This window comes from Oncorhynchus masou, chromosome 18 (genome assembly GCF_036934945.1).
Source record: "Oncorhynchus masou masou isolate Uvic2021 chromosome 18, UVic_Omas_1.1, whole genome shotgun sequence".
Taxonomy (NCBI): Eukaryota; Metazoa; Chordata; class Actinopteri; order Salmoniformes; family Salmonidae; genus Oncorhynchus; species Oncorhynchus masou.
In genome coordinates this window covers 37870955-37884803 of record NC_088229.1, presented here as the reverse complement: position 1 = coordinate 37884803, position 13849 = coordinate 37870955, and the positions used below count along the sequence as shown (strand labels likewise).

Genomic DNA, 13849 nt, shown 5'->3' with positions numbered 1-13849 from the left:
AACTAGAGAAAACACTACACTCGCTCAAATAAGCAAAGAGAAATGACAATCCATAATTACATTACCTCTCTAGGGTAGGGGGCAGCATTCAGAATTTTGGATGAAAAGCATGCCCAAATTAAACGGCCTGCTACTCAGGCCCAGAAGATATGATATGCATATCACTGGTAGATTTGGATAGAAAACACTCTAAAGTACACATCACTGGCAAACTGAAATGATCCACCCACACAGACAGTGTGGTGAAGAAGGCGCAACAACGCCTCTTCCACTTCAGGAGGTGGTCTGCCCAACGCATTACCGGTGAGGTCAGTACAGGAGCATCAAAGCTGGGACTGGGAGACTGAGAAACAGATTCTATCTCAAGGCCATCAGACTACAAAAAAGCCATCACTAGCACATAATAGGCGGCTGCCTATAGACATAGATTAGGAATCACTAGCCACTTTAATAATGTTCTGTATCAAGCATTACTCACCTCATATGTATAAACTGCACTCCACACTGTTCTACGGTATCTTAGTCACTTTAAAATTGTTTACATATTGCATCACCCATTTCATATGTATATATTGTACTCTACACTTTGCCACTGTATCTTAGTCCAATGCCGCTCTGACATATATGTATATATATATTCTCAATCCATTCCGAACTTAGATTTATGTGTATTTTGGGTATATATTGTGAAACTGTTAGATATCACTTATTAGATATTACTGCACTGTCGGAGCTAGAAGCACAAGCATTTCGCTACACCTGCAATAATATTGCTAAACACGTGTATGTGACCAATACAATTTGATTTGATTTGAAGCACTTTTGGCAGCAATTACAGACTCGAGTCTTCTTGGGTATGATGCTACAAGCTTGGCACACATGTATTTGGAGAGTCTTCGATCGGGTTCAAGTCCGGGCTCTGGCTGGGCCACTCAAGGACATTCAGAGACTTGTCCTGAAGCCACTCCTGCATTGTCTCGCCTGTATGCTTAGTGTTGTTGTCCTGTTGGAATGGTGAACCTTCACACCAATCTGAGGTCCTGAGCACTCTGGAGCAGGTTTTCATCAAGGATCTCTGTACGTTGCTCCGTTCATCTTTCCCTCGATCCTGACAAGTCTCCCAGCCCCTGTCGCTGAAAAACATCCCCACAGCATGATGCTGCCACCACCATGCTTCACTGTAGGGATGGTGCCAGGTTTCCTCAAGACTTGACACTTGGCATTCAGGCCAAAGTGTTCATTCTTGGTTTCATCAGACCAGACAATCTTTTGGGAAACTCCAAGCGGGCTGTCATTTGCTTTTTACGTAGGAGTGGCTTCCCTCTGGCCACTTTACCATAAAGGCCTGATTGGTGGAGTCTGCAGAGATGGTTGTCCTTCTTCTGTTCTTCCATCTCCGCAGAGGATCTCTGGAGCTCTGTCAGCATAAGCATTGGGTTCTTGGTCACCTCCCTGACCAAGGCCCTTCTCCCCCGATTGCTCAGTTTGGCTGGGTGGCCAGCTCTAGGAAGAGTCCTGGTGGTCTCAAACCTCTTCCATTTAAGAATGATGGAGGCCCCCGTGTTCTTGGGGACCTTCAATGCTGCATAAATGTTTTGGTACGCTTCCTCAGATCTGTGTCTCGACACAATCCTGTCTCTGAGCTCTATGGATAATTCCTTCGACCTCATGGCTTGATTTTTGCTCTGACATGCACTGTCAACTGTGGGACCTTATATAGGCAGGTTTGTGCCTTTCCAAATAATGTCCAATCAATTTAATTTACCACAGGTGGACTCCAATCAAGTTGTAGAAACATCTCAAGGATGATCAATGAAACAGGATGCACCTGAGCTCAATTTAGAGTTTCATAGCAAACGGTCTGAATACTTGTTGTTTTGGCTCTGTGCTCCAGCACTTTCAAATGTCATATCCCCAAGACATGCTAACCACTCATCATTACAATAACAGGGAAGGTTAGCATTTTTCTTTGGGGGGGGGGGGGTATGATATTTGTGAGTCTGTAACTTTTTCACTCATCATTATTAATGGATCATTCAGGATTATCTGTAATCATGGTAGCATCCAGATAAATGTAGAATTGTTTAAAACAATATTAGATTCTTATTTACAATAACAGTAACTCCAAATGACACCATACATTATTTACCATATATTTCTATTGGGCACAAAATAATCTGAAACACAACCAAAACAAACAGAAAATGCATCCAAACAATTTGTAGTGTTTCACCCTTATCTTGTTTCACCTGTCTTTGTGATTGTCTCCCCCCCCCCAGGTGTTGCTCATCCTTCCCATTATCCCCTGTGTATTTATACCAGTGTTCTCTGTTTGTCTGTTGCCAGTTCGTCTTGTTTGTCAAGCGTACCAGCATTTGTCCTGTCACCCTTTCCCTTTTCCAGGGTTTTGGCCCTGTACCCACCCGCCTGACCACTCTGCCTGTCCCTGACCCTGAGCCTGCCTGCTGTCCTATACCTTTGCTCCACCTCTGGATTACTGAACTCTACCAGTCCTTGACCCTGAGCCTGCCTGCCGTCCTGTACCTTTGCTCCTACTCTGGATTATTGACCCCTGCCTGCCTTGACCTGTCGTTTGCTTGCCCCTGTTGTTACAAAAACATTGTTACTTCACACAGTCTGCACTTGGCTCTTACCTTAATATCTGATATGTAGATTCACAAGCGTCATGTAGCCATTGTGTGCTATGAATATGGGACCAAATATTTAACTTTTTACTACTTTAATACAAATGTACAGTCGTGGCCAAAAGTTTTGAGAATGACACAAATATACATTATCATAAAGTTTGCTGCTTCAGTGTCTTTAGATATTTTGGCAGATGTAAATAATTACAAGCATTTCATAAGTGTCAAAGGCTTTTATTGACAATTATATGAAGTTGATGCAAAGAGTCAATATTTGTAGTGTTGACCCTTCTTTTTCAAGACCTTTGCAGTCCACCCTGGCATGCTGTCAATTAACTTCGGGGCCACATCCTGACTGATGGCAGCCCATTCTTGCATAATCAATGCTTGGAGTTTGTCAGAATTTGTGGAGTTTTGTTTGTCCACTCGCCTCTTGAGGATTGACCACAAGTTCTCAATGGGATTAAGGTCTGGGGAGTTTCCTGGCCATGGACCCAAAATATTGATGTTTTGTTCCCCGAGCCACTTAGTTATCACTTTTACCTTATGGCAAGGTGCTCCATCATGCTGGAAAAGGCATTGTTCGTCTTCCAAACTGTTCCTGGATGGTTCGGAGAAGATGATCTCGGAGGATGTGTTGGTACCATTCTTTATTCATGACTGTGTTCTTAGGCAAAATTGTGAGTGAGCCCACTCCCTTGGCTGAGAAGCAATCCCATACACGAATGGTCTCAGGATGCTTTACTGTTGGTATGACATAGGACTGATGGTAGTGCTCACCTTGTCTTCTCCGGACAAGCTTTTTTCCGGATGAGAGAAGTGGCTTCTTTGCTGCCCTTCTTGACACCAGGCCATTCTCCAAAAGTCTTCGCCTCACTGTGCGTGCAGATGCACTCACACCTGCCTGCTGCCATTCCTGAGCAAGCTCTGTACTGGTGGTACCCCAATCCAGCAGCTGAATCAACTTTAGGAGACGGTCCTGGCGCTTGCTGGACCTTCTTGGGTGTCCTGAAGCCTTCTTCACAACAATTGAACCGCTTTCCTTGAAGTTCTTGATGATCCGATAAATGGTTGATTTAGGTGCAATCTTACTGGCAGCAATATCCTTTTCTGTGAAGCCCTTTTTGTGCAAAGCAATGAGGACGGCAAATGTTTCCTTGCAGGTAACCATGATTGACAGAGGAAGAACAATGATTCCTAGTACCACCCTCTTTTTGAAGCTTCCAGTCTGTTATTCGAGCTCAATCAGCACGACAGAGGGATCTCCAGCCTTGTCCTCGTCAACACGTCAATGATGTCAGCTGGTCCTTTTGTGGCAGGGCTGAAATGCAGTGGAAATGTTTTTTTGAGATTCAGTTCATTTGCATGGCATTAATTAATTGCAATTCATCTGATCACTCTTCACAACATTCTGGAGTATATGCAAATTGCCATCATACAAACTGAGGCAGCAGACTTTGTGAAAATTAATATTTGTGTCATTCTCAAAACTTTTGGCCACGACTGTATTGTCCCAATCATTTTGGTCCCCTAAAATAGGGGCATTACGGACAAACAGTGATGTAATTTCTAAATGGTTTATGCGATATAGATGAAAATACCCTCAAATTAAAACTCATTCTGCACTTCAACTGCATAGTCATTGTATCATTTCAAATCCAAAGTGCTGGAGTACAGACCCAAAACAACAACAAAAAATGGTCACTGTCTCAAAACCTTTGGAGCTCGCTGTATATACAGTGCATCACTTGTTCAACATTTTGTTGTGTTACAGCCTGAATTTAACAGGCTGTAAAAAAACTGTAATTTTAATGTCTGTGATAAGAGAAAACTGAGGATTGATCAACAACATTGTAGTTACTCCTCAATACTAACCTAAATGACAGTGAATAGAAGGAAGCCTATACAGAATACAAATATTGTAGAACATACATCCCTTTTGCAACAAGGCAGTAAAGTAATGTTGTAAAAAATGCGGCAAAAAAATATGCGTTCAACTTTTTGTCCTGAATACAAAGTGTTATGTTTGGGGAAAATTCCATACAACACATTACAGGCAAAATCCAAGAAGAAAACCTGGTTTAGGCTGCTTTCTGCCAGACAATGGGAGATTAATTCACCTTTCCGCAGGATAATAACCTAAAACACATAGCCAATTCTACACTACCGTTCACAAGTTTGGGATCACTTAGAAATGTCCTTGTTTTTGAATGAAAAGCAAAAGTTTTGTCCAAGTGATCAGAAATACATTGTAGACATTGTTAATGTTGTAAATGACTATTGTAGCTGGAAATGGCAGATTTTTTATAGAATATCTACATAGGTGTACAGAGGCCCATTATCAGCAACCATCACTCCTGTGTTCCAATAGCACGTTGGGTTTAAAAGGCTAATTGATCAATTAGAAAACACTTTTGCAATTATGTTATCACAACTGAAAACTGTTGTTCTAATTAAAGAAGCAATAAAACTGGCCTTCTTTAGACTAGTTGAGTATCTGGAGCATCAGCATTGTTGGGTTCGATTACAGGCTCAAAATGACTACAAACAAATAACTTTCTTCTGAAACTCATCAGTCTGTTCTGAGAAATGAAGGCTATTACATGCGTGAAATTGCCAAGAAACTGAAGATCTTGTACAAAGCTGTGTACTACTCCCTTCACAGAACAATGCAAACTGGCTCTAACCAGCATAGAAAGAGTAGTGGGAAGCCCCAATGCACAACTGAGCAAGAGGACAAATACATTAGAGTATCTAGATTGAGAAACAGATCCTCACAAGTCCTCAACTGAAAGCATCATTACATAGTACCCGCAAAACACCAGCCTCAATGTCAACAGTGAAGAGGCACCTCCAGGATGCTGGCCTTCTAGGCAGAGTTGCAAAGAAAAAGCCATATCTCAGACTGGCCAATAAAAAGAAAAGATTAAGATGGGAAAAAGAACTGCACCCTCCCTTTGCACCATGCTTTTCTATGCACCATCCCCCTACCTCCCTCTCTGTTACACACAGGCTGATGTGGTCAGAGAGGTCGTAAATTCCTAGGGAAGATCCTGCCTCATGGCCAGACAGTAAATCAAATCAAATCAAATGTTATTTGTCACATACACATGGTTAGCAGATGTTAATGCGAGTGTAGCGAAATGCTTGTGCTTTCAGTTCCGACAATGCAGTAATAACCAACAAGTAATCTAACTAACAATTCCAAAACTAATATCTTATACACAGTGTAAGGGGATAAAGAATATGTACATAAAGATATGAATGAGTGATGGTGCAGAGCAGCATAGGTAAGATACAGTAGATGGTATCGAGTACAGTATATACATATGAGATGAGTATGTAAACAAAGTGGCATAGTTACTAGTGATACATGTATTACATAAGGATGCAGTAGATGATAGAGTACAGTATATACGTATACATATGAGATGAATAATGTAGGGTATGTAAACATTATATTAGGTATAGAGAGAGAGTGAAGTTTCATAGAAAACAAAGGAATTTCTTCCACATCACAGAAGTTGTGGTCCAAACAACATTTATGTTCTGGAGAAGGTATGAAATATCGGTGAATAATCCAGCTACAAACTGGTCCGTTTGGTACAATTTTGTGAAACTCATGGGAGACAATACGGCCACATTACCATAACGCTGTTTATACAATAGCCTCAGATATGAGGCTTGCATCTAATTGCTGTACAGGATGAATGAGGAAAGATTAAACTATTTGTGAAATTATGGGATGCTATGTAATGATGTAATGTGAGAGAATTGTATTTCTGTGTAGAGTTTCACTTAAGTCACTGGCACGTCCCCATGAACACAGTTAGGACCTGGCATTATGAGACAGCCTTTTTCTGCTCTTCCGAATAAAACCCCCACCTTGAGAATTCTATCACCAGACCATGTTTCTCTCAATTACGAGAGGACAAAGGTTGCAGACCAGCTTACCTCGATAACGAGAGGGCCACGGTTTGAGACCAGACTGCTGAATCTTTTAACCATTCCACGTGGTTAAATTCTTAGCCTATTGATACCGACAGAATAAGAACAAGTCTTTGATATTAATTACTAGTCTGCAGCTAGGAACTCGGTATCATTGAACGGGAAGACCGACAACCGCCGAAACATCTATTCCATAACGACATGAATGAATGTCACTCTGAACTAACCATTCTAACGACAGAGAGAGAGAGAGAGAGAGAGATAGAGAGAGAGGGCAGACAGACAGACTCTCCAAAAGAAACAAACTTTTCAACAGAGAACCCGACGACACACTGAGCGTAAATATATATATTGATTGCAATTGTTCCCGAATGAGTGAGCGTTCATGTTCAAAGGATTAGCATTTCAATTGTTATAATTATCAACTCTGTAGTGACTTCTCAGATGACCCCCATTCCCCTTTTGTCTAACAAGCCGCCATGCCGGTTTAGCCCACCAGGGCACATTCCCCTATCATTTCTTGTAACCATATTTACTTTGTTCGTTTGTGTGTGCACTTCTGTGATTGTTTAGTTAGTTAATAAATAAATGAGTTAAGACAATTGATGAATGGATGACTCATAGTGAAGACTGGGTTCGTGCAGATTATCAACAATTTAAGACGTTTGGAATGAGACTAACGTGACGGAAAGAAGAATTCATTAATCAGAAGACTAATTGATCAGATATTAAAATATCTGAAAAGTTGTATTATGAAAATTATAACTTTGTAATCTGAATATTTTCCTTGGTGACCCGATTTACTAGTTAATTACAATTACATGATTAATCAGTTTAATCGCGTAATAATAATTACAGAGAGTTGTTTGATAAATAATTATTCAGTTTAATGATGCCAAAGACACGACACTAGTCTAAAGAAGGCCAGTTTTATTGCTTCTTTAATCAGCACAATAGTTTTCAGCTGTGCTAACATAATTGCAAAAGGGTTTTCTAATGATCAATTAGTCTTTTAAAATTATAAACTTGGATTAGCTAACACAATGTACCATTGGAAACAGGAGTGAATCCCGAAGAAAACAGAGTTCGTTTGGCTGAACGGATGAAAAAGGTTCCTATGGTCAGGAAATGGGCATCGGATAGTGCAGGATACAATAGTAGATATTCAGATGACCCAAAACATTGAGGGAAAAATAAAAAGATGCACTTCTCAGCTATGATTCTCCAAAAGACAGCGAACAGACATAACAAGGACATGCGTCTCACGTGCTGAACTGAATCGAGAGGACGGCGGAGCGGAGGAAATCAGGATCAGCGAACAGACAGCTGTCATGTTCCACCCTGATGAACCCCGGTATTCAAAGTTAAAACAGCCCTCCGCCCTCTGATCAAGGCATGGGGAGGGAAGCAGATGAACCGGGCCAGCGGAGATGGACCGGAAATTCGTGATCAGAAGGAGAGGCGGGAGAAGTTGCGTCACCAGTAATGCCCTCAATACGGAACAGACCAATGGGCGCGGGCTGCGAAGCTTTACTGGAAGGTGACAAAATGACCCGGAGCCCAGTCTCCTTCCGAGAGCGAATACCCGCGCATGTCCAAAATCCTACGACCCAATAGGCCAGCTGCATTCAGCATCCGAGACCGGCGGAGGCCCACATGATGCGGCAGGTGGCAGTGATGCCGGGAGAGGGGAGCAACGGAGAATGGTGAACTCGCCTCTGTACCGGAGCGTCCTTTCCACCATAAGCTCGGCTTGTCGTTCCCGAAGATCAAACCGTCGCTCTGATGCAATCCAGACTTGATCGTCATTAAGGTTCCCCTCCAGAAAAAGCGACGCCCGCAAAGCCGGCTCGTTCCAGTCACTAGAGGCAGCGAGAGTGCGAAACTCAATAGAATAATCCGTTATGGATCTATTCCCCTGATCAAAAACAGAACGGTCAAAAACCCGTATCATCTCCTCCTTAAAGTCCTGATACTGGTTAATACACTCAGCCCTCGCCTCCCAGACTGCCGTGCCCCACTCACGCGCCCGTCCGGTAAGGAGAGAAATGACGTAGGCGATCAAGCTGCGCTCCTGGAGTAAGTGTTGGGCTGGAGAGAGAACACCACATCACACTGAGTGAGGAATGAGCGGCACTCAACGGCGGGTTGTTGATCCTGGGCTCCGGAGACTCGGAAACCCTGGAAATCGAGGTGGAGTTGGTGAACCTGTCTTGTGAGGTCGGAGACTTGGAGAGACCAGGGTCTCAAATGTTGAGCAGCAACAATTCCTCCTCGTGTCTGCCTAGCATCGTCCCTGGATCTCGACTGCGGAGTGAAAAGGGTTTCTGGTCTGATTCTTCAATGAACTTGAGTGAAGACCCAAAAGCGGTTTTTTTAATGAAAAACAGGAATGGCATAAATCCTCTTCCAACGTTGTCAGCGGAACAAAAAGAACGTTAGTATAGTGCAGGATACACCTGCCAAGACTCCGACAGGACAGGACAGACAGCTTGCTTCTGGCATCAAAAAACACAAACAAGAATCAGACACTGAAAGTAGCAGGAACAGAGAGAGAAATAGAGACCTAATCAGAGGGGGAAGAGAGAACAGGTGGGGAAGAGTGAAAGAGCTAGTTAGGGCAGATGTAGAACAGCTGAGGAATGAGAGACAGAGAAGGTAACCTAAAAAGACCAGCAGAGAGAGAGAATGACATAACAAGACATGACAATATGCCTATGTAGATATTCCATTAAAAATCAGCCGTTTCCAGCTACAATAGTCATTAACAACATTAACAATGTCTACACTGTATTTCTGATCAATTTGATGTTATTTTAATGGATAAAAAATCTGCTTGTCTGTCAAAAAGAAGGTAATTTCTAAGTGACCCCAAACTTTTGAACGGTACTGGAGTTGCTTAACAAGACGACAGTGAATGTTCCAGAGTGACTCAAATCTACTTCAAAATCTATGGCAAGACCTGAAAATGGTTGTCTATCAATACTGTCAATTAATATTTCTGTATTTTATTTTCAATAAATTTGCTAACATTTCTAAAAACATGTTTTCGCTTGATCGTTATGGAGTATTGGATGTAGATGGATGAAATTATTATTTTTTATTTAATAAATGTTGAATTATATCTGTAAGAAAACATAATGTGGAATAAGGGGGTAATAAAGGGGTATGAATACTTTCCGAAGGCACAGTACCTACTGTATATATAAAACATTAAGAGCACCTGAGTTGTATTCGAATACTCATACTAACCGCACTAGCCGTACTATTTGTAATGTGATTTGAGTATATCATATGCTTATTGGTCATAGTATGGATACAGTGCCTTGCGAAAGTATTCGGCCCCCTTGAACTTTGCGACCTTTTGACACATTTCAGGCTTCAAACATAAAGATATAAAACTGTATTTTTTTGTGTAGAATCAACAACAAGTGGGACACAATCATGAAGTGGAACGACATTTATTGGATATTTCAAACCTTTTTAACAAATCAAAAACTGAAAAATTGGGCGTGCAAAATTATTCAGCCCCTTTACTTTCAGTGCAGTAAACTCTCTCCAAAAGTTCAGTGAGGATCTCTGAATGATCCAATGTTGACCTAAATGACTAATGATGATAAATACAATCCACCTGTGTGTAATCAAGTCTCCGTATAAATGCACCTGCACTGTGATAGTCTCAGAGGTCCGTTAAAAGCGCAGAGAGCATCATGAAGAACAAGGAACACACCAGGCAGGTCCGAGATACTGTTGTGAAGAAGTTTAAAGCCGGATTTGGATACAAAAAGATTTCCCAAGCTTTAAACATCCCAAGGAGCACTGTGCAAGCAATAATATTGAAATGGAAGGAGTATCAGACCACTGCAAATCTACCAAGACCTGGCCGTCCCTCTAAACTTTCAGCTCATACAAGGAGAAGACTGATCAGAGATGCAGCCAAGAGGCCCATGATCACTCTGGATGAACTGCAGAGATGTACAGCTGAGGTGGGAGACTCTGTCCATAGGACAACAATCAGTCGTATATTGCACAAATCTGGCCTTTATGGAAGAGTGGCAAGAAGAAAGCCATTTCTTAAAGATATCCATAAAAAGTGTTGTTTAAAGTTTGCCACAAGCCACCTGGGAGACACACCAAACATGTGGAAGAAGGTGCTCTGGTCAGATGAAACCAAAATTGAACTTTTTGGCAACAATGCAAAACGTTATGTTTGGCGTAAAAGCAACACAGCTCATAACCCTGAACACACCATCCCCACTGTCAAACATGGTGGTGGCAGAATCATGGTTTGGGCCTGCTTTTCTTCAGCAGGGACAGGGAAGATGGTTAAAATTGATGGGAAGATGGCAGAAAATATGCAGCCGAAGTCCGACGACAGCGGATACAAATTCATTGCTTTCACCAATTATGACAAATGTTAACAACATGTTGTGCAATGTAATAAAGTAATGACTTTTCAAATAAGTTATACGTTATGTTGGCTGACAATTTGTTAGCTACGCTATCCTTATGAACCTCATAGCATTACAGCAGTATGTACCAGTACGTTAGCTAATTACCTAACGTTAGTTGGTTACTAATATATCAAACTTGCCAGGCAGTATAATAACTACCTAACTAACTACCTGACATTTATTGACTTGATTATTCACATCATTCTTAGCTAAGTGGTATAGTTGTTGTGTGTTTCAATGGACATTGTTAATTCTGGCTATCTACTCTGATTTCAGAGCACTCTTGTGCAGAATAACTGATGAATTTACGAATGATCAATACTCGTTGAATATGGCCGGTGTCAGTAAATGTTGGCAAAAAAGTATAATGAAATCCTTGCCAGCAGGACAGTTGCGGTCACCAACACTCTGGATAACATGAAAACTGCCTAACCACCTCTGCTCGGGCAAGTAAAATGATAAGAGTAAGGTGTTCTCTCATTTGGGTCTGGAAGTAGTTGGCTTAGGTGCTTGACTGCTGTTGAACACTCAGATAAGCCCTACTTCTCGGCCAGAGCGTCCAGTGTGCACTCTGAACGCTCCGAGAGCGAAATGCTCTGAATTTATGAATTGACAATCTGACAACACTCTGGATTTACGAATGCCCAGAGCGCACTCTGGCAATTAAATTTACGAATGCACCCAAAATCTGAAAATGTTTAGCTAGTCATTTGTTATGCTAACAAGCTAGCAAGAGGTTGCATAACAACCACATCAATTTCCGGGAGACATGCAAAGCTCTAGTACGTTCAACTGAAACGATCCTCTTCATTTACATTTACAGTATACTAAAATGAACTAATAGTCTACAGTACGTAGTATATACTCACTAAGTATGTAGTATACAGTATGTTAGTATGGGTATTCGAACACAGCTCTGCTCTTTCCATGACACAGACTGACCAGGTGAATCCAGGTGAATGCTTTGATACCTTATTGATGTCACGTCAATCAGTGTAGATGAAGGGGAGAAAACAGGTTAAAGAAGGATATTTAAGCGTTGTGACAATTAAGACATGGATTATGCATATGTGCCTTGAAGAGGGTGAATGGGTAAAACAACAAATGTAAGTGCCTTTGAACGGGTTATGGTAGTAGGTGTCTTGTGTACCGTTTGGTCAAGAACTGCAACACTGCTGGGTTTTTCCACATCTGTCATTCTCATTGAAAGCAAGTCTAAGAAGCGTTAGATCATTTCTATATGCTTTGTTTCTATGCTTCCCGTTCTTAAGTGTTGTTCTTACATATTTTACTTTCGGTTTTGTACACCAGCTTCAAACAGCTGAAAAGACAATATTTTTGGTTATGGAAAACATATTTCACAGCGGTAAAGATGGTACAATGATTCTCTACACTATACTTGCTTGTTTTGTCAAATAAACTGAAATGTGACTCGTTTCAGGAAACAGGAGAGCCATTTGAACGTAAATCTTTTTTTAAATCAAAATGCTATTTTGGGCAGTAATGCCTTCTGGAACATGTGAACTTTAATGTGCCTTAATAACAATCATGTATGCCATCTGTAAATATGAATGAGTGTTCAATTACGAGCCTAGTTGGTTTTTGCCACAGAAAAAGGAGAAAACCTTCCCACTAGCCATGATTGTCTGAGATAATGATTGGAATGGACATGCCGAGAGATGAGTTCGGATTGGTCTGCCATAAAGCAAGCTTCTGTCTATAATATGAGCTGGTCAGTATGTGTAGGTAATCCTTTCTAATGCAGCCTTTTTGAAAGATATCACGTAGTAGAACTGCATAAGTGTTGCTCTCCACTTTCTGGAAGACAGAGTTTTGAAATCAGTGGAATTAGAGTATGATAGCTAAGAATATTCTGGTGATTGATTGCAAATATGCAGACAGAGTCGAAAAGAGAACACACGGTCAAACTAAGGGCAACCATGGCATCCGTGACAGAGAGGGAGATGCGTCCATCCATGTATATGGGTAAGAGAGTTTTCATTTTCAGATATTATACATTTGTAATTTTATCACAAAATCTTTTTCATTTAAAGTTTAAGTGTACTGTTAGCCAGCTAGCTAACATTCCGTGTATGATCTGTGTAGTAATATTAGTCATGTTATTGTTTAGCTAGCTAGCTATATGTCTAAACAAAAACTCCACTATGCAAGTAACTATTTAAATAGAATGTTTATGATGTCACTGCGACAACTGTCAATGGCTGGTAAATTCGCTCGGGCTATCTACTCAGATTTCAGAGCACTCTCGTCTAAGTGTGCAAGAGTGCAGAATAACTGACAAATTTACGAACGCTCAACAACAGTTGAATATGGCCGGTGTCAGTAAACGTTGGCAAAAAAGCGGGACAAAATGTTTGCCAGCAGCACAGTTGCAGTCACCAATGCTCTGGATAACATAAAAACAGCCTAACCAGCTCTGGTGGGGCAAATAAAATGGTCAAGGTGAGCTGTTCTCTCATTTGTGTCTGGAAGTGGCTAGCAAGCTAGCCAACATTAGCCAGTTAGCTTAGGTGCTTGACTGCTGTTGTTAGGTCAGAAAGCTCGGATCAACCCCACTCCTCAGCCAGAGCATCCTGTGTGCACTCTGAACGCTCCCAGAGCGAAATGCTCTGAATTTATGAATGGACAATCTGACAAAGCTATGAGTTTACAAACACCAAGAGCACACTCTGGCACTCCAAATTGCATTTATGAACACACCCGTAGTATAAGCCAGCCGTTAGTCTTGAATTCTTCGGATGTTTAGTACATAGCCTCACATGTGACTCCTTAAAAAGATGG

At 41.4% G+C, this 13849-nt stretch overlaps 1 protein-coding gene across 1 annotated transcript in view; it reads right to left on the bottom strand.

Annotated features, from left to right (window-relative positions):
• Positions 1-13849, bottom strand: part of LOC135504530 (voltage-gated potassium channel subunit beta-2-like) — a 118560-nt gene that overhangs the window by 93883 nt on the left and 10828 nt on the right. The window lies entirely within an intron of this gene.